Source organism: Protopterus annectens, chromosome 3.part0, assembly GCF_019279795.1.
Source record: "Protopterus annectens isolate FY-2018-M chromosome 3.part0, PAN1.0, whole genome shotgun sequence".
NCBI classification, from domain to species: Eukaryota; Metazoa; Chordata; order Ceratodontiformes; family Protopteridae; genus Protopterus; species Protopterus annectens.
In genome coordinates, this window is record NC_056731.1 from 1,337,380,687 (window position 1) to 1,337,402,660 (window position 21,974).

The 21,974-nt window shown below is 42.7% G+C and overlaps 1 protein-coding gene across 1 annotated transcript in view; it reads left to right on the plus strand.

Moving 5' to 3' along the window:
- LOC122796737 (desmoglein-2-like) overlaps positions 1-21,974 on the plus strand; it is a 1,662,953-nt gene that overhangs the window by 85,922 nt on the left and 1,555,057 nt on the right. The gene's annotated exons all lie outside the window — the stretch shown is intronic.

Sequence of the window (21,974 nt, forward strand, 5' to 3'; positions counted from 1 at the left end):
ACAAAGTACAAGAACTTCTTCAGAAATCATTACAAGTGCATTCCTTCAAGCATTAAATACAGTACATGATGTCATGTGTGATAGATATAGATATAGATATATATATATATATATATATATATATATATATATATATATATATATATATATATATATATATATAAAATCTGTACTCACCACACTGTCAGTGCAGGCTCTCCAGTTGTCCTCCATGGGCCTTCACATTATGAGCTCTCTCCACTGCAGCTGTGGGGAGAAAAGACACCATTATGCATACCCGTCTATCAGATGTTCATACTATAATTTGATAAATCACCAGTTGCTATACTTACAAGCTTTTGGGGCATTCCCGTCCCGAGCATCTTCGATCCATTGGGTCAAGAACACCCCCTTCCTCCATTTCAGGCCGTCATAATGATGACAGATCTGCTCACCATTGCAGGGGATGCCAGTGGCAATGGTGAGCTCAAATGCCAGACGGTCCCAGGTCTCAGACTTTTATTCTGAGCCCTGGTACTGGCCCTGCAGCAGTCTGATGTCACGGTACTTTACAAGGAGCCCAGCCAGGACCCTGGACTCTAACATGCCCCAGAGCTGCACCTGAAAGCATGCTCCTTCACCAGCACCTGTCATAGCTCCTACAGGGATCAAACTCTAACAGGTTCTGCCTGTATTCCCACCTGTGCAGTTTAAATAAGGCCATATTCCTGCCCTTTGCCATCATTGGACCATTTTCAAAAATGCTGAGCAAAGCTCAGCAAGTGAGCTAAGCTGAATTGAGCAGTGCTTAAAGTGGAAAATGCTGAGCAGTACTTAGTGCGCAAATCTGCTGAGCTGAATACTGCTTAGAATGGGACGTCTTAGCAATACTCAATCTAGTTAAGCAGAGCTAAGCATTGCTAAGTATTGCTCAGACAGGTCCCATTTAAGCATTGCTTAGCTTGGCTTAGCACTGCTTACCAAAACTGAGCTATTAAGTGTTTTATGTTTTACTTTACATGACCTCCCCCTATGTGCTTTCATTACATTACCTTGGGGTACTGTATGGGACACTGGTGTTTTAAATGGGGGCTTTCATCCCATATCTCCACTGACACTGGACTTTTAGACCATCTACACTACCCTGGTTAACAAATACTAATTACTACATCATAAAATAAAATAATATAAAAAAATGCTTTCCCATGTAAAAGCTGAATGGCCTGTCTTGGTATTTGAACCATGCACCTACTGCATGCGAAGCCGTGATTCTAATCACTTAGCTAATTCGGTACATACTGTTAAATGTGCTCCCATGGCAATTGCCAGCAGACAGCACCTTACACAGCCTAACATTACTACAATGCACACTGGCCTTACCTGTACTATATTCACCCTGTGCATCAGATGCACATTAGCATGTCCCTTCATATGGATAACAGGGATGTGGCACAGGTATCATCACATGCACAGGGTGTGGCGTTGGGTTGGCAAAGGGGATAGTCTGGGGCATACATTTGACTGTGTGTCTGTCTGGAGGGGTTGTGTTCAACTGGGCCATGGAGAGGAGCTATGTGTCTCTGGTGGTGACCTGCATGTGATAGTGATGTGTATGTGTGTGTATGCACACAGTCAAGCCATGTGCTAGCCCTATATGGGGGTATGTTGGACAGCCATGGACTGTACATGGCAGGATGTACAGTTCAGTCTCTAGTCTGGACACAGGAACTGGTTCTGCCAGGAGTGTCACTGGCACCACCAGGCCCAAGGCCAGATGCGGTACTACTCCCTGACGGTGACTGCTCTCTGCTGGATCATGTCCCTCATGAACTGGCCAGGACCACATGCCCATGGCCTGCTACATTGTGATATGGACAGCACCCTGCCTTTGGTAGTGTTGGTGGTACTGCCACTGTGGGAGTGTGAATGTGCTTGGCCATGTGGGCTCTCAGCTGATGTTGTTGCTGACCTATGTCCACGTGTCCAATGCTCTACTCCCACCACATGCTCAAGCACATTTCACGGTTAAGCACTGACAGTGTCTCACCCCACTGTCTATCCATGACATCAGCAAAATGACGTACCGCATCTCCAATGCCATGGAGGTCGTCATGCATGGCAGGAAGTGTTGCATCCATGACCCTGAGCATCTGTCTGGTGTACCATTCAAAACATGCCCTCGCCTCCATGATGGACCGAAACATGTGTCTGGTGACACCTCTGACAGGGGCTGTATGGGCAATAGTTCTCCTTCAAGCACCTCTGTCAATCTGCCTGTATGAGACCTCACCAGCTCTCTGGCTATGGCTACTGTCAACAGTCACAGATGCCATAGTTGCCACACTATCCTGGTCAGTGCCACCACCCTCCAACTGTCCAGTATCTGTGGTTGCTGTGGACTGGGTATGTGTGGGCATACTGCCAGTGGTGGCTGGTGACTTCAAATCAAAGGGGGCTGCAGGAGACTGCTGAATGGGTGGGGTCAATGGGAAGGGGTGTGGCCAACTAGAAAGGGGAAGAGCTATGCTCAAAACCACAAAAACTCACTAAATACACTGCCCTGGGTGCCAAACCATCATTATGAGAGTCCAATCAAGACAAAATCAAGTGTAGAAGAATAAAAATATCTCAGTGCATTGGCTACATGACATCTTACTTAATATCTAGATGGAAACAAAAAGGTTGAGAGGCATGAAAAAATAAATTACTTTTTAAATACATTAATGGAATGCCAGTCAAAATCAAGTATAAGAAAAACGAGCAGCACTCAACTCAAACCACTTCTTGCACTGCAGTTCTAATTATAATTTATATTCAGCTTTATTAAAGTACCAAGTAACATGCTGAAAGTAGAAATCTCTGATGCCCCCACTTGTAAAAATGTTTCTTATCCAAAAAAAGACCTGCCTGACAACTATCTACTTGTTTCATGGGGAACACATGATCAAAGTAAAAAATGAAAAGCAAACAAGGAATAAGCTCAAGATACATTGCTTAAAAGGATTACTGTACAGGTTATGAACCACACGATTGGCATTCTGTTTAGTTTACAGGTAAAGCCTGCAGAGATAACTGGAAGTCTCCAAGTGTAATGAGCTTCTTAAAATAATGTAATCCTGTCCTTTATTACAAATACTGTCATATGCATTTCAATACCCAAGGCTTCTACATTATCTAGTTAAGTATTCTCTACATGGCAACTACAGAAAGACTTTCAGTGTTGGCAGTTCTTTAACAGTATGCTTATTAAAGCTTACTTGCATCTTACGATATCAGCCAAGCTTACCTGATGGTCATTAAAGTATTGCTACTTAAACACAGAGCAACAGGCACTTTGAGTAATAAGCATAAATCAACAGTACAAAAAATATGAGAGAAACCAGACCATTCTGCAAAAATCAAGGACAGATGAAAAACCACTCTAGTACTTGTGTCTACCTTGGATGGGGGGATACTCTGCACATTTACACTGCATAAATACTCCTTGCCTTGCATCGTCACACCCAGAGTCACTACATGGGGGAGTGGGGTGCAACAAGTATGTCACAATTTCAAATGTCTCTGGCTGACTGTGATGGCCCTGACACATTTGTCATACCTCTCAACCTCAGAGCAAGAAATCTGGACAAAGCCATACAAAAAAGTGGGACAAAGGCCCAAAAATAAGGACCATTTTTAAATATTGCTCTTATAAACTTAGAAAGATAATAGAATAGGTCTTGCATTAGTATGAATTTTCTGAATGGTATGAAATCTGAAACTCAAACGTCTGTCATTATTTTCTAACTTCAGTCTTTAATGATTTGTCACTAATTTGCCAAAAAAAACACAAGTTTATGAAAAATGGACCAAAACTGTGATGTAAAAATATAAAGTAGCCACACAATACAGCTGGGAACCTGTCAAAGAAGGAACACTTTAATATTAGTACTGCTAACTTGAGCAGCTGACAAAATTAAAAGAAACTACATGCATTTCTGAAATAAAAGTAATCTATAACTCTCATTATTACAGTTATTTCTTAATTGTTAACCCTCCATGTTTTCTTGCAAAATTGCTATTTTGCGGAGGGATTATTAGGGGGAAGAGCAACATTTTGAGCCAAAATTGGGGACAGTTGAGAGGTTTGGCTATGCCTAATTCTATAAAGCAATTTATTTGCATATACCTCTCAACCATTAATGCAATAACTCTGGACAAGGCCAAATATATTGGGAGAACATATAAACAGTACTAAAAATTTCTCTTGTATAAACTGATACAGTTGATAGAACAACAGGTCTTACTTTAGCATGCATTTTTCTGAAGGTTATGAAGTCTGAAACTCAGTGTGTCATTATTTAGTGACTTAATTCCTAAATGATTTGCCAGAAAACCACAAATTTTATGAGGAACAAACCAAAAAATAAGAAGCACAAATCTATTCATTCTTTGAAAATCTGGACAGTTGGGAGGTATAGTTCAGCTGGGGCTGTCTTTAAGTTTGCCGCCCTTCCCCCTCACAAAATCATGGTCGAATGGAGCCTCCCCCTGCAGCCATTCCAATCATCCATTACTTGGCTATTTCACTCCATTTACCATAAACACTAATGTGCATACTGATTTACTTCTATGATGATTTGGACTTCATTTGAAAGTTTTATTTTGTATTTTACAGCATAAACACTAAGACATCTGCTAAACAAACTTAGCATTAAAACTTCTCTGCCCTTGAAACTCACATTCATTGAAACAGCATTGAAACCCACATTCAAAGAAAATACATTTTACCAGTGGCAGATAAAGATTAATTCTGGTATGTTTTCAAATTATAGGCCCCTTGCATATGAAACATACATGTGCTCTTTGATGCACCTTCCTATTGTTTTGAACATTTTTCCAGTAAACTGTGAAACGAAACGCATGTACCCATAATGACAAAACTGCCCAGTTCAGAACATTTCCATCATAAAAGTCTACTCTAACTTCTACAGTCCACCATTATCAATAAATATGCACAATTCTCCACCATTATCAGTAAATATGCACAATTCTACAGTCTACCATTATCAGTAAATATGCACAATCTCTGAATAAGTAAAGTCATCTAAATAATTCCACATTAAATAAATCTGTAACTAATGAAGAGTTTGCTGCAAGCAAATCCCTTTATATTTCATGGTTTCATTGAAAAATAGTGTCTGATGCCCCTGAGGAATAAATTGCCTTTATTACATTAAAAATTATAAGCTAGTAATATTGCAGTAGGAAATGGATGGCAAACTGATAACAGTCTCATAGTTAGTATCTTAACTTTTTCAGTATGGCAGCATTCACCCCTTGTGGGAGTACAACCAGCAACCTTCTGCATCAAAACAAGTACACAACCTGTTGTGCTGTTAACAATGCAAGCTGACTTAGTATAAGCAGCACTAAACTTATCTTCCCCTGCAGCTCTCGGCTCCTTGTAAAATCTACTCAATACTCAACTGCATCTCAACTTCGCAGTGCAAGAAATCTGGAAAAAGCCAGATTTATTGGGGGGGGGAGGGTCAAAAGCCCAAAAAACAGGGACACATTAAACATTGCTTGTATAATCTTGGAAAGTTGCTAGAATAAAATGCTGTGTTACCACCATACATTTTACTACCAATGTCCCTGTGCAAAACAGTCAGAGAAACATACCACTATGCCAAATCAGCTTCTTTGTGAAAGAGCGGAAGACAAACTTAAATGGCTATCATTTAATAATTCAGTTCTCACCATAGCTGTCAACCTCTTAGCACAAAACACCTGGACAAACCCAGTAATGAGGGAATACAGCCCTCAAACATATTCAGTGAATTCAGTTGTTGTCATAGCTGTCAACCTTAGCACACAAAACCTGGACAAAGCCAATAATGGGGTAATACAGTCGCAAAAATGAGGACAAATTTAAAATATTCATCTTATAAACTTAGTAATACAACCTTTTATTCTAACAATTTTCTATGTATTTCTGAAGATTATGAAGTCTGAAATTCAAATGCCTGTCAATTTTACTTCTGACTGAACAAAAAAATTTTCAGCAGAGGCCCAGGGAGAAATACTGCAGACACATGTCTTTGTAAAATGGCAAGACACTAGAGCAAATCCACACAAACACAGGGATGAGATGCAGACTCCACACACAAGGCACCCCAGGCAAGAATCAAACCAGAAAACCTATAGCTGTGAGGCAACAATGCTACCACTGCACCATCAAATATGGTAAGGAATTAAACATTCAGAAACCTGAAGTCTGAAATTCAAATGCCTGTCAATTTTATTTAACATTTGTTAATCAGGACAGTCTGACTTGGAACAAAAAAAAACAATTTTCAGCTGAGGCCCAGGAAGAAATAATGCAGACATGTCTTTGTAACATGGGAGGACACAAAAACAAACCCACACAAACACAGGGAGAAGATGCAGACCCCACACAGAAGGCAACCCAGCCAAGAATCAAACCTGAGAACCTGCAGCTGTGAGGCAAAAATGCTACCACTGCACCATCAAATGTCAAGCATTGCAGCATTTAGAAACCACAGAAGATATTATGAGGAACAGATGTCCACACAAGATTGTGCTAAACAGTCAAGAGGAGAAGGTTAACACCCACACTACACCTCAAGCAACACATAGCCCTTCTAAACCCGCACCACCAACACCCACATATAGCAACACTAAATCCACATATGCAGAGGCCCTTAACTGTAACCTGCCCAAGCAACAAAGACCTCTGAAGCTGAAACGCAAACAAACACCCATCACAACCAATGTGTCACATAGTTCACAACACCAGTGTGCCACCCAGCAACAGCCCCTAAGGTAAGACAATGTACCTAACACTTTAGTCATAGATGACTCTATAGTCCGGCACACTGATGTCCCTCTCACCAGGTTGAATAAGGAGAAAATTACAGTCAGCTGCCTGTCAGGTGCCAGGATCTGCCACATAACGCATGCACTCAAGTCACTCCACAACAAGTACAAATATGACTCTGTCATTGTCCATGTTGGAGTGAATGACTTGAGACGTACCTCCCTGGACTACATGAAAAGAGACATGGAAGAGCTCTCTGATCATGTGACCCAGGCAGGTATGACCCTAGCCCTGAGTAGCATCCTGCCTTCGCCCAGAATGATACCACAATATAAGGATAAAATGATTGACTTCAACAATTGGCTAAGCTTATGGTGTCCTTCAAAGGGGATCCAGTATCTGTCTGCCTGGGATGACATGATTGACAGACCACGATGCTTTGCCAGAGATGGACTGCACCTGTCTCCCCTGGGATTCAGGTTACTGGCTAAGGCTCTTGCCACCCCTATAGTGCCTTTTTTAGGCAAACTTCAAAGGACAAAACCACCACCGTAACAGGTACAAGCATGCAAAATCTGAAGGTAATGCTACTCAATGCTAGAAGTCTAAACCTCAAACTGCACTCTCTCGAGGCACTCCTAAAAATGGAGAACATTGATATCTGTGCAGTAACTGAGACCTGGTTCAAGGCTCCAGAGAGCACCCCTGCAATACCAGGCTACAACTCTTACCACACTTTTCGGCCACCAAACCAGGACCGAAACACTAAAGGTGGATGAGTGTCAATATTCACCAAGGATATTCACACCACCAGGCTAGTTGGCCAACACAATGTGTCTGAAATTCTCCAAGTGCAACTAACACTAGGTAAGACTTCAATCCAAATTGTAGCTTGCTACAGATCCCCCACCACACCCCAAGATTCTCACTACACCTTTCTAAACATACTGGAAAATATTAAGATGGAACCAAACACCCTAATACTGGGTGATTTTGACTACCCTGCCATTAACTGGGAAAACTACTCATGTCCCAACACCTTTGTGCAACGGTTCTTGGAATTCATAAATTCCAACGCCCTGGATCAACTAATCCATAGTCCCACCAGGGGCTCCAATATCCTAGACCTGGTCATTACCAACATGGGAAATCAATGCTCCATACCTATGGTCACCCCCTCTTTAGTCAGGTCTGACCATAAGCTAATCACCCTTAACATCCACATCCCATCCCCACCCCCCAGCAAAGAAACCACCATAAAAAACTTCTCCAAAGCCAACTTCATGCTACTCAAGTCAGAAGTGACGAACTTCATGACACCCATGCAGACGGGAACTGAAAGTTCAACTGCTGAATCCTACACTAGGGCACTGTACGAGCACATCCACTCATGCATGAATCGTGCCATCCCAAATAGAACCAAAATGCTCTCATCCAAAAAAAGCAAGCCAATCTGGTGGTCCCCTGCCATAAACAAACTTTACAACAAAAGGAAGAAACTTTTGCAGAAAAGAGGAAATTCCCAGGATGCAAAAAACTCCTTAACTAGCCTCAAGTAAGAAACTGAGATGCCTCATAAAATCCTCAAAAGCTAGTTACGAAAATAAAATTGCCAAACATTCCAAAGACAACCACAAAGCATTCTATAACTATGTCAAGAATCTAAATGGCAATGCTCAGAGTTAAAACAGAATGGCATTAAATATACTGATCCGAAGGATATTGCCAATATCCTGGCAGATCGATTCAGTGCCAACTTCACCCCTCTCACCCCTAAATGGCCCATCTCAATACCGGAAGATTGCCAAATTCCAGTAATAACGGCCACACAGGTACAAAATGCACTCTCTAAAGCCAAGAATACAGCATCCATGGGACCAGATGACATCCCGGGCTGTGTACTACATGAACTACAATATGAACTGGCACCTCACCTAAGTGTCATGTTTAATCATAGCCTCACCTCAGGTTTCGTGCCCACTGAGTAGCGCAGAGCTACAGTTATCCCAATCCACAAGGGGGGGGGGGGACTACCGTCCCATCAGTTTGACAAGCCTTACCTGCAAGGCCATGGAGCGTATTATCATGGAACTTATAAACAAAGACATTGGCAACCTTCAAACACTGGACCCCACCCAGTTTGGGTTTGTGAAGGGCCGATCTCGTCTCCTGAGCCTGATTGACTTCTTTGAATCAGTCTCCAGAGCCATGGACAAGGGTAAGGTGGTCCACACAGCCTATCTAGACCTTGCCAAGGCCTTTGACACCATCCCCCACTCTGGAATCATAGATAAACTTACTAAGTTGGACATTAATCCCTATGTCACCCAATGGGTTGCTAAATGGCTTACTGATAGAACCCACACTGTAAAAGTAGCCGACTCCAAATCCATCTCCAGACAAGTGACAAGTGGAGTACCTCAGAGTTCAGTCCTGGGGCCGCTCTTGTTTGGCATCTACTTCTCTGAAGTACAGGTCAACACTAAGGGACTCTGGCTAACAAAGTTTGCAGATGACTGCAAACTGGGAGCCATTATTGAATCCCCAAATGATGTGGATACTCTACAAAAGGGCCTTACAGAAACAGATGCTTGGTGCCAGAGCCATGGGCTCAAACTCAATGCCAAGAAATGTATTGTTATCCCCTTTGGGAAAAAATATGTATCCATGAATTACCATATAGGTGGCAGTACACTAAACACAGAAAGTGTGATAAGAGACTTAGGGACACAGGTGGACAGTGGTCTCACCTTCGATAACCACATCGCCACAACAGTCAGGAAATCCTTCTATGTGGCACACCTCATCACGAAGGGCTTTTCATCCAGAAAAAAGGAGGTCGTTGTCCCACTGTACTCATCCCTCATTAGACCCATTATAGAATACAATGCCCTATTTGGTATGTACCTCTCAAGACATCTGCAACAACTGGAAAGGCCTCAGAAATACCTCACTAAAAGAATCGCAGGCCTAAAGCAGATGCCCTACGCTGATCGCCTTAAACTCCAGCTATACTCTGTCGCATATCGTCTACTCAGAGGCGATCTCTGCTTAACATACAAGGCCATGTCAAACCCAGAGCTGTTGGACATGCTACACTTAAAGAAATCCCAATCCCTCAGAGCTACACGCTCCAGGCATCTAAACCTTGTCATCACAATAAACAAAACATGCTGGAAGGATAGGTTCCTGACCCAGAGACTTCCCAGACTCTGGAATAGATTGCCCATACATGTCAAGCGGAGTGCCTCTTTGGACCTCTTCAAGAGGAACCTTGATGATTGGATGGGAGAAAGGAAATTCACCCCAGGGATCATGTCAGTCACCCTGCTAGACAGGGGTCCAGGAAAGTAAATAATGTGGGAAGAAATAGCCAGGGAATTGTTATGTCTAGGCTTGTATAGGCCCTAGGGCTGATAGCCTAGTACCAACCTATGAACATCAAATATGAGGCAAAAATCTGCAATTTTTTTTTACAAATGGTGGTGGGTAGGGAAATCGGGTCCTTAACACCTGCATACAAGGTACAGGGTTTAAGCCTGAGGTATTCCCTACCACACCACCATGAGGTTGTTCTAGCCTCCAGTATATAGCAACTGGGGCATTCATATACACACACACACACACACACACACACACACACACACACACACACCTGGAGTGATCCCTTCGTGCCATTAAATCCATAGCTGTTAGTGCACTACAAACTTGCCTGTGCATTACGTCTGTTGGAGCACATCCACCATGTGAGATGTTCTTCCCCCGACGAGACTCCAGCCTGCCAACGTTGCAGTCAGAGTCTTATCCATTTCCAGCGACAGTCTATGCAGTTACAACTGCATAGACTTCTGAGATCTCTGCTCTTACGTGTTTCCCAGTCCGGACTGCTGCTGAAACAGTCTGCGCATGCTCCAGACCATCTCAGCAGCAGTCCGGACTAGTGCTCTTGCGCGAATTTTAATTTTTTTTTTTATCTTTTATTTTCTTTAATTTCTTTATTTTTACAGCTGGGGGGCTGCAGTCCGGCAGTCCAATAACACGGGCCGCCCTTGCATACTGCGTGTGGGACATTGTGGCTGGAAGTGGAATGTCAACCATTTGTACCGATTTCTAATACAAGCAACTTTACAGATCCATTTTCAACACAATCAGTTGTACAAATCAGTTTGATATGCAAATGACCTATAATTCTTTACAAAATTCCAGCTAGCTGTGCTGGCATATGTTACACATCCTCTGCCCTAAGTTTCCCGGCATAGCGGACAATACCTCACATCATCACATGCCTAATATTCAGAACTCCTTTATGAAATTATTTGATCTCCAAAATGAAAAGTCAAAGGAGGATTCAAGGGCAGATGAGCAGAAAGGGCTGATAAATGGGCCTTCACATAAGAATAGCCCAGGCCAGACTGTAGCAACCTGCACAAATGAGAGGACCAAGGGGTCCCCACTGAAAAAGGGTCCTGGTTACGAGCATGGCACCAGACAGAAAATCTTTTCCATTTGAGCATCTAAGATTTTCTGATGGAGGATTTCATTGCCTTCTGTAAAACCCTGAGCACATCCTCCACAAAGAGGTACTTGAAAGGCACCAAAACCCTATCACCTACAGTTTCTTTTGAAGAGTGGACAAGTGAGAATGGATGAGAGTCCTCTCCTCCTGTGTGAGGAGGTCCAACCAGTGAGGTAACGTGTGGTGATTTACCCCTGGCCAGATGCATTAAGAAGAGGAACCATTGATTTCTTGGACAAAAGGGAAGTCACTACAAGTCTTTTAGGGAGTCCAGCTGACTCTTTTGCAGGACTCTCTGAAGTAGATGAAGAGGAGGGAAAGCATAAAGAACCTTTCTCTTTCAAGTAAAGGGCATCTGTCTTCCATCCCAGATGGTATGGCACTCTGCAACAGAAGAGCGTGAGCTGCCTGTTCAGAGGGGAGGCAAAAAATCTACCTTAGGAATACCCCCATTGATGGACAATGTCCAGGAACCTGTCTCTGTGAAGCATCCATTCATGAGCCTGTGTTTTGGACATGCTCAGAGAGTCTGCCACTAGATTGTGCTGTGAATGAATGTATAATGTCTAAAGAGTTGACTGATAGAGCCACCTCCCAAGCCTCAAGAGCCGTCCTACAGAGGAGGTAAGATTTTGTGCCTCCCTGCTTGTTGACATACCACATCACTATAGTGTTGCCTGTGTACACCTTCAAAGGGCCTGGAGAGAACATTGGGTGAAAAGACTGGAGGACCAGAATCAGAGCTGTTATCTCTTTGATGTTGATATGGTCTAACTTCTGATAAGGGAGCCAGAGACCCTGAACTTTCAAGTGACCAAATGAAGCCCTCCACCCCATGTCTGAGGCATTGGTAAACAGTAGGGAGTGGAGGCTGAGAGGGTAGGCCTGGGTTGAGGGCAAACTGTTGAAACCACCACTCAAATTCCCTCTTTAGACAAGGAGGGAGAGGTGCACTGAACTCCAGAGGGTGGCACTGATGCAGCCAAACTGACTTGAGGTACCATTGAAGCGTCTGCATGTGTAGTCTGGCAAGAGGGAGTGTTCAAATAGAAGAGACCATGAATCATAGGCCCAAAGAAACTCTGGCTGGCCTGGCAGTCAGAGGAAGAAGAGAATGTAAGAAGGCTGTCCGACAAAACTTTTGGAGGTGAAAGAGGCCAACTTTTTCAAATCAGATGTACATGCTCCTGAGAGGGAATCGGGATGGACATTTGGAAGTTGGTTGTGAACCCCAGATTTTGAAGAGAGATGGTGAACTTCCAGATCCTGTAACAGGTGGCTGGGAGAAGGTGCCTGAAGCAGCAGGTCAGTTAGATGAGGAGAAATCTGAATGCCTTGAAGCCCGCAGAAAGCAATTTCCTGACCTAGGCATTTTGTGAATACCATTGGAGCAGCTGAGAGGCCAAAGGGCAAAGCCAGAAACTAAAAGGATGAAACTGAGAAACGTGTTGTTGAATCTTTCGGCTTTTCCCGGTTAGGGGTCGCCACAGCAAAACTCCGGTCCGCTAATGATTGGCAGTAGATTTTTATGTACAGAGTTGCCAGCCCTGATGCACAACCTTCAACGAAGGTGCGCCCATTCACTCATGTTTCCACACACAAAACGCTTTAGCTGGGAATCGAACAGGACAACATCTTACTGTGGCCACAATGCTGCAAACACCACCACCTTGAAACTGAGAACTGTGAACTCACTTACACACACACACACACACACACACACACACACACACGTGCGTATGTGACTTTCAGGCACCAACTCCTAGTCTGGGGTCTATAAATGTAGAGAGGTAGGACATGATGAGCTTAGTGAAGTTGGAGCTAAATGTTTTTCTCCACAAGGCAGCTCTAAGTAAAAAAATAAATAAATCTTTAGCTGATATCTAAAACTGGAGAAGGAGGTGATGAACTATAGGTTCTCGGGGAGTGATTCCCATGTCTGAGGTGCTGTTACTGAGAAACTGGGGCATGGAGTGTAGGTTTGTGTGTGTATGTTGGGGGTTGTGATTGAAGGCTGTAGATGTGGTTCTTTGAGAGAATCTGATGGAGAAGAAAATAGAAGTCTGTGGATTAGGAAGGCTGAGGAGTGAGCATCTTTTAATTATGAGTGCCATTTTGCTTTAATTATAACTGAGCAGTGGAGTTTACTTTTGGTGGGAGCTAATGTGATGAATTTGCTTTCAGTTTCACATCAAAGTCACTAAACGTAAAGTTCAGGGATTAGTCAGGCTAGATGCCAAAGCATTTGAAGTATGGTGTAGTTAACTGAAGTTATGCTTTATTGCCCAGTTTTGTGGGATTATGGAGAGTTTTTGTTTTGTGCAGATCGTGCTTTTTGTGTTCAATTTTGCGTGAAAGCCATACTGAATGTATTTAGGCCTTTTTCAAAGATTTTTTTGTAGAGTGGGAGTGTTGGCTCTGTAGTTTAGAGAAAAATGGTGGTTTGAGGTAGGTGGACTAGGAGGGAATTAATGAATAGGGATGAAAGAACTGATCATGGGATTACGCCTTTATGCAAGAAGAGCGTAGAGGGTGTGTTCCCTTTTTGTAGTCAGAAATGCTTTCTCTGTAAAGAAAGAATAGGAAGCACTTCTTTGCTTATTATAAGCAATTTCTCTTATTTACCTATGGACTTGGTAAACCCATGTCTGATAAACAAGGTGGGCATACTGCTTGTGATGTATAGTTAGATGAATAATATGCTCTTTCCAGAAAATGATGAATCAGGGAAGCAGGCTATCAGAACTGAGAGGAGCATCTGAAGGTGTTTAGCTTTTAGGATATCATTGGTATGTTTTGTTTTTCTTTTTAGTATACAAGAGGTGTATAGAGGGCAGGAAGAGTTGGATGAGCTTTATGGTGGATTTGGGGTGTGCAGGTGAGGGAGGAGACTGTTTTTGGAAATTAAGTGCTACTAGGGGCTTGTTACTGTGGTGATTTATTTGTTGGGAGTGTTTTTGTTGTGATCATCCTCCTCTAATATTATTGACGAGGTTTTGGAATTGTTTTTGAGGGCATGTTTGTGGTGGTGGAAGCTGGCTTTGTGCCTTCTAGTGGCCTTTTCATCTAGATCTCTCTAAGTAGTATGAATTGGTGGTTTTCTGAGGACTGATTTTGTTTACAGGAGGACTAGGATTTTATCCTTAAGTTTATAGAGACGTTTAAGTTCTAGAGAGTGAAACTTTTTCCCTAACGTTACCAAACTCCTTTAAAAAGTGTTTTTGTCTTTGGAGTTGAAGTAGTTTGTTGGTGAGTGATGTGGCTACAGTCTTTGGATTACTTTCTAATAGGTTGAGTTCCAGCAGTTTAATTTGTGTACTAATGATGCAGTGTTCTGGGATTCAGGCCTGAAGGTGATTAGGTGAGACTCCACCTGTAGTTTAAACAGATATATAATGAGGCAGTGGTTGCTGAAGCAGTAGGGAAAGTATGTTAGTGTTTTTTGTGTGGGGATGCTTGTGTTTTTAAAAGTTCAAGGAGGGAATGGCTCCTTAAGATTATATTTGGTTAGTTGATTGTTTGAGTGCATTGGAAGAGAGTTTGTCACTTAGTTTGAAGGGTAGAAGGGTTGTGTCAGTCTTTCCAGTTAGTACTGTGTCTATGACCTTTTGAATAGTTAGCATTGTAAAATAGCTTTAATCTGGTACGGTTGCCAATGGTGAGAAGTAGAGTAATTTAATGCCAAGGGAGAGGATCTTTTGCAGTGTTCTTACCGCTAGCAAGATAGGGTTGTGGGCATTGGTGGTTTGGCCTAGAAAGTTCATTTTCAAAGGCTGTGTTTGATTTGAAGTCTTTATTTTCTCCTATTCTGGATCCAGAACGAAGGTTGGGAAGGAACGTGGTAGTTCAATTTATAGGTAGATATCTTAACCCATGATTCTGTTGCCTTGAGTATGCCTGGGATTGACTGATAGAAGCCTTCTGTTTTGTTCTAGTTTTATTGAGCAGGCTGCCAGCATTTGTTAAGGTGGGTGGGTTTAGTAATGTTAACCCAACCCAGGTCTCTCTAGACCTTGAGTATAGCTGCATGCGAGGAGACAGGCTGCTTGTTAGCAGGGTACATCTTGTAGAGAGACTGAAGATCTTTAATTTGTGTGGTTGTGTATGTCAGGGTGCATTTATGTGTGACTGCGTGTTTTTGTTAGGTATTACATTTACTGTTTAGGACTAAACACTCAAGTGTGTTAGCCTTTTCTGTGTTTATTTACTGTATTATTGCATTGTTTAGCCTGTTGTAACCAAAAAAAAAAAAATACTGTCTTGTTTGCTCGTTTCCCACCTTTCCTAGCCTGTATAGTCCAGATCCCAGACTTTGCTTGTCTCAGGACTTTATTTTCTGTGTTCAGAGCTATCCAGACCTTGCTATGGTAGAGGGAAGTCCTACTACTTAACAGTGAGAGTGGTGAGCATTGTACTAACACTAGAGGAGTGTTTTTTAGCCTTTTTGGGCAGATTTCTATCCCTTTCAACTTTATGGCTTAAAATGCGTGTGTGTGCGCATTTTGCGCATCGTGCAGCACCATGGGGCTACAGTTAAACTATTCCAGGTGCCAGAAAGCCTGCTCTTCAAATTTTCCCTAGAACTAGCTGGTTTCTCAGTAGTAGCACTAAAATCTGAACCCCTGTGATAAGCACTTGCTCTAGAACCTGCTACAAGCACTCAGCTCTCCTTGTCAGTAAGGAGAAATTAATCGTAGGCACTAAACAGCCTATAATTGCAAAGTACCTTGCAATGGTAAGGGAAAACAGCTCTTGTATTTTACAAAAAAAAGCACCTAAACAGGCATGTCCAAGGGTCAGCTTCACCTGGTGAATCTGGGCATACTGGGGCAATGCGGCAACTGCCTCAAGTACAGACAACCCTCTCCTCCTGCCACCCTCTCAACCTGCGAGAGATGCACTTAATAGCCAAACTGGAAGCAAAGCTCTCTCTGGCCAAGATTGTGCTAGACAGTCAAGAGGAGAAGGTTAACACCTGCACTACACCTCGCTCAACTCATAGCCCTTCAAAACTCACACCATCAACACCCACACATAGCAACACTAAACCCACATATGCAGAGGCCCTTAACATTAACCTGCCCAAGCTACAAGGACCTTCGAAGCTGAAACGCAAACAAACACCAGTCACAACCAGAGTGACACATGGCTCACGACACCAGTGTGGCACCCAACAACAGCCCCTAAGGCAAGACAATGTACCCAGCACTTTAGTCGTAGGTGACTCTATAGTCAGGCACACTGATGTCCCACTCACCAGGCTGAACAAGGAGAAAATTACAGTCCGCTGTCTGTCGGGTGCCGGAGTCCGCCACATAACACATGCACTCAAGTCACTCCACAACAAGTACAAATACGACTCTGTCATTGTCCATGTTGGAGTGAATGACTTGAGACGTACCTCCCTGGACTACATGACAAGAGACATGGAAGAGCTCTCTGATCATGTGGCCCAGGAAGGTATGACCCTAGCCTTGAGTAACATCCTGCCTTCGCCCAGAATGATACCACAGTATAAGGACAAAATGAGTGACTTCAATAATTGGCTAAGCTTCTGGTGTCATTCAAAGGGGATCCAGTATCTGTTTGCCTGGGAAGACATGATCGACAAACCACGGTGCTTTGCCAGAGATGGTCTGCACCTGTTACTCCTCGGATTCAGGTTACTGGCTAAAGCTCTTGCCACCCCTGTAGTGCCTTTTTTAGGCAAGGTTCAAAGGACTAAACCACCACCGTAACCGATGCAAGCATGCAAAATCTGAAGGTAATGCTACTCAATGCTAGAAGTCTAAAACTCAAAATGCACTCTCTCGAGGCACTCCTAAAAATGGCGAACATCGATATCTGTGCAGTAACTGAGACCTGGTTTAAGGCTCCAGAGAGCACCCCTGCAATACCAGGCTGCAACTCTTACCACACTTTTCGGCCACAAAACCAAGACCGAAACACTAAAGGTGGAGGAGTGTCCATATTCACCAAGGATATTCACACCTGCAGACTAGTTGCCCAACACAGTGCATCTGGAATTCTCCAGGTGCAACTAACAGTAGGTAAGACTGCAATACAAATTGTAGCTTGTTACAGATACCCCACCATGCACTAAGATTCACTAAATCTTTCTAAACATACTGGAAAATATTAAGATACAACCAAACACCCTAATACTGGGTGATTTCAACTATCCTGCCATTAACTGGGAAAACTATTCGGGTACCAACACCTTTTTCCCAACAGTTCTTGGAATTCATATATTCCAGTGCCCTGGATCATCTAATCCATTGTCCCACCAGGGGCTCTAATATCCTAGACCTGGTCATTACCAACATGGGAGATAGATGTTCCACACCAGTGGTCACCCCCTCATTGGTCAGGTCTGACCATAAGCAAATCACCCTTGACATCCACATCCACCCCCACCCCCCCAGTCAGGAAACCTCCATAAAAAACTTCTCTAAAGCCAACTTCATGCTACTGAAGTCAGAAGTGACAAACTTCATGACACCCATGCAGACGGGATCTGAAAGTTCGACTGCTGAATCCTACACTAAGGCACTGTATGAGCACATCCACTCGTGCATGAATCGTGCCATCCCAAATAGAACCAAGATGCTCTCCTCCAAAAAAAGGAAGCCAATCTGGTGGTCCCCTGCTATAAACAAACTGTACAACAGAAGGAAGAAACTGTTGCAGACAAGAGGAAAATCCCAGGATGCAAAAAACTCCTTCACCAGCCTCCATAAGAAGCTGAGATCCCTCATAAAATCCTCAAAAGCTAGTTACGAAAATAAAATTGCTAAAGATTCCAAAGACCACCACAAGGCATTCTATAGTTATGCCAAGAATCTAAATGGCAATGCTCAGATCTGCTCTGAGCTACAACAGAATGGCATTAAATATATGGATCCCAAAGATATTGCCAATATCCTGGCAGATTGATTTAGTGCCAACTTCACCCCCCTCTCACCCCCTAAAGGGGCCCATCTCAGTACCAAAAGATTGCCAAATTCCAGTAATCCATGGCCACACAGGTAGAAACCGCACACTCCAAAGCTAAGAATACAGCATCCATGGACCAGATGACATCCCGGGCTGTGTACTACATGAACTACAAAATGAACTGGCACCTCACCTAAGTGTCATGTTTAATCGTAGCCTCATCTCAGGCTTCGTGCCCACTGAGTGGCGCACAGCTACAGTTATCCCACTCCGTAAGGGGGGATCTACCTTGGATCCTGGGAACTACCGTCCAATCAGTGTGATGAGCCTGATTTGCAAAGGCATGGAACTTATAAACAAAGACATTGGCAACCTTCAAACACTGGGCCCCACCCAGTTTGGGTTCGTGAAGGGCCGATTATGTCTCCTGAACCTGATTGACTTCTTCAAATCAGTCTCCAGAGCTGTGGACGAGGGTAAGGTGGTCCACACAGCCTATCTGGACCTCGCCAAGGCCTTCGACACCATCCCCCACTCTGGAATCCTAGATAAACTTACTAAGCTTGACATAAATCCCTACATCACTCGATGGGTTACCAACTGGCTTACTGACAGAACCCAGACTGAAAAAGTAGCTGACTCTCTGAAGTACAGGCCAACACTAAGGGACTCTGGCTAACAAGGTTCGCAGATGACTGCAAACTGGGAGCCATTATTGAATCCCCAAATTATGTGGATATTCTACAAAAGGCCCTTGCAGAAACAGATGTCTGGTGACAGAGCCATGGGCTCAAGCTTAAAGCCAAGAAATGTATAGTTATCCCCTTTGGAAAAAAACATGTACCCATGAATTACCACATTGGTGGCAGTTCACTAAACATTGAAAGTGTGATGAGAGACTTGGGGACACAGGTGGACAGTGGTCTCACCTTCGATAACCACATGGCCACACAGTCAGGAAATCCTTTTGTGTGGCACACCTCATCACTAAGGGCTTTTCATCCAGAGAAAAGGTCATTGTCCCACAGCACTCATCCCTCATTAGACCCATTGTAGTGTATGATGCCCCATTTTGTGTGTACCTCACAAGACATTTGAAACAGCTGGAAAGGCTGCAGAAATACCTCTCTAAAAGAATCACAGGCCTAAAGCAGATGCCATATGCTGACAGTCTTAACTATACTCTGTGGCATATCGTCTACTCAGATGCGATCTCTGTTTAACATACAATGTCATGTCAAACCCTGAGCTGTTGGACATGCTCCAGTTAAATAAATCCCAATCCCTCAGAGCCACACACACTCCAGGGATCTAAACCTTGACATCACAATGAACAAAACATGCTGGAGGGATAGGTTCCTGACCCAGCGACTCCGAGTATAGGAAATCTATATATATATATATAGTATCTGGAATAGACTGCCCATACATGTCAAGCAGAGTGCCTCCTTGGCCCTCTTCAAAAGGAACCTTGATGATTGGATGAGAGATGAGAAATTCACCCCGGGGATCATGTCCGTCACCCTGCTAGAAAGAGGTCCAGGGAAGTAAATATTGTGGGAGGAAATATCCAGGGAATTGTTATGGCTAGGCTTGTATAGGCCCTAGGGCCGATAGCCTAGTACCAATCTATGAACCTATAAGAAATAAATGAGGTCTGACCTGTGTGTGTGAGTTTATGGACATCAACTGTTTATAGTGCAGAAGATACATGTTTTGGAGTGTAAATTGATTGGTGTATTAAACTGGGTGTGTTTTGAAGAGAGGCTAGGGATCTGGAAGTTTAGTATAGCTGTGGGTAGAGTTAGATGCATAGAAAGATGTTATTTGTCAGTAGTGATGAGTGGCTAATCAAGATGAGTTGGAAAGAAAAAGGGGAGGGTGTAACTGAGGGGGAGCAGGCAGGGGAATTTTGTAGTGATGAGGGGTTCAGTAAGTGCCTATATTGCCATGGGTAGTTTTTTCTTAATGTCTAGTTATTGTACTTTTGTAATTGAGTTTTTATTTGTAATAATTATGGGAAGGAAGAGTCCTGGGAAGGAAATTCTTGTAGGAGGGTAAGGTGGATGTACTAGGGAATTTGTATAGAATATAAGATTTGAGATGAGAGGGGAGCAAAGTGCACTACATTTGAGTTGACTGGTCATAGCCAATCAGTGGACATGTACACTTTTCCTGTGAATTAGTATTTTACCATCTTCTCATGACCACCTCCAGTCGAGGTCTCTCTCGCTCTCTCTGAGACGCACACACCCTGATTTTTCTTTTATTCACTTTTTTCTTGTATTCACTTGCTTCTTGCCATTAGAGTTGTTGCAATTCTGTCATCACTTCCCCAGTTTCCTGCCATACTCCCAACTTAGAATCCTCTCCCTTCTCTGAATGTTGATCTGACAAATAAATGTAAATGAAACCTAGATCTTGGTACAGTTTTTCTCCATCCGATCTTCTGTAGCAGTGAACTGAACTATACATGTTTTTCAATTTAATAAGTGGTTTAAGTGCTGCTGCTCTGTAGATTGGCCAAGCTTTACAACTAAGTGTTCACTTTTTGTTTTGTTACTGTCTGCATATAACAGCACTGTGGGGCTTGATTTGCATTCTTTTGTATATTCTTGAAGATCACACCTAAGAAGTAATATGGGTTTTCTGTGCTGCTGATTTTTTTCTTTCTTCAAGGTACAGTGATTCCAAGTAACAGTAAGAATTTAGGGCGGAGTGAAGAGAGCAGGGGAAACTTGTCTTCATTTAAACCATGAAAAAAATGCTTCAGTGGTATGTTACTGTGAGGCTCATTTGTTCATAAGTACTCTAGTTTAAAGGGTATATATTGCTCAAGTGTCAATAGCGCAATAGGTAACCTATTTGCCTTTGGTGCAGAAAGTTGTAGGTTTTATTCCCACACAAGGAAGATGGATTGCTGAGACTGCAGTACAGCATGGGGGCGGGCTGGCAACTTGGCACCATAAAAAAAATCTACTGCCGATCATTAGCGGACCGGAGTTCCGCTGTGGCGACCCCTTACCAGGAAAAGCCGAAAAAGACAAACAACAAAGACTGTACTGTTGCAATATTTATTTATCCTATTCGTCATCTGTACTAGTACCACCAATTAGCATTATGCCTATTATTGCACAGAATACTAAAGTACATTACTGTTACTGTAATTTTTGCTGACTTCATCTTTAGTAAATCACTTCTGTATGAACACTTGGCATGGCACTCCAAACTTTTGTGTATATGAATGTTTTTCAACTGTTGCTTACATACTGTTGATATGCTGCTTCTGTCGTAACTGTCAAATACTCATTGCATCTTCCTGTGTTTCATTTTCGCAGCAAAGCTCCAGTTGGCAAAAATAAATCATTTTGATTTTTGATGTGTATTATAAGAGTAAGAATGAAAAATTATGATGGGGGCAGATAAAATCTTTTAAAGTGCTGACTGCTATTAACTTGCTCATTTCTAGCTGGGTAAAAATGTACTTGTGTAATGTACAGTGAGCGTCTTGAGAGTTTAGGAATCACATAGGGCTTAGGATTGTAAATCAAATTTAAAGATAAATAAAAAAAAAAAAACAACAAACTTTGGCCAAAAAAGACAAAAACTCAAACAATTACATTCACAAAAACATATAAAGACAGAAAATAGGTTTAAAAATTTTTTTAAATAGCAGAGGAAAGAAAGTCAACTGGAACAAAAAAAAAAAAATGTTTTATT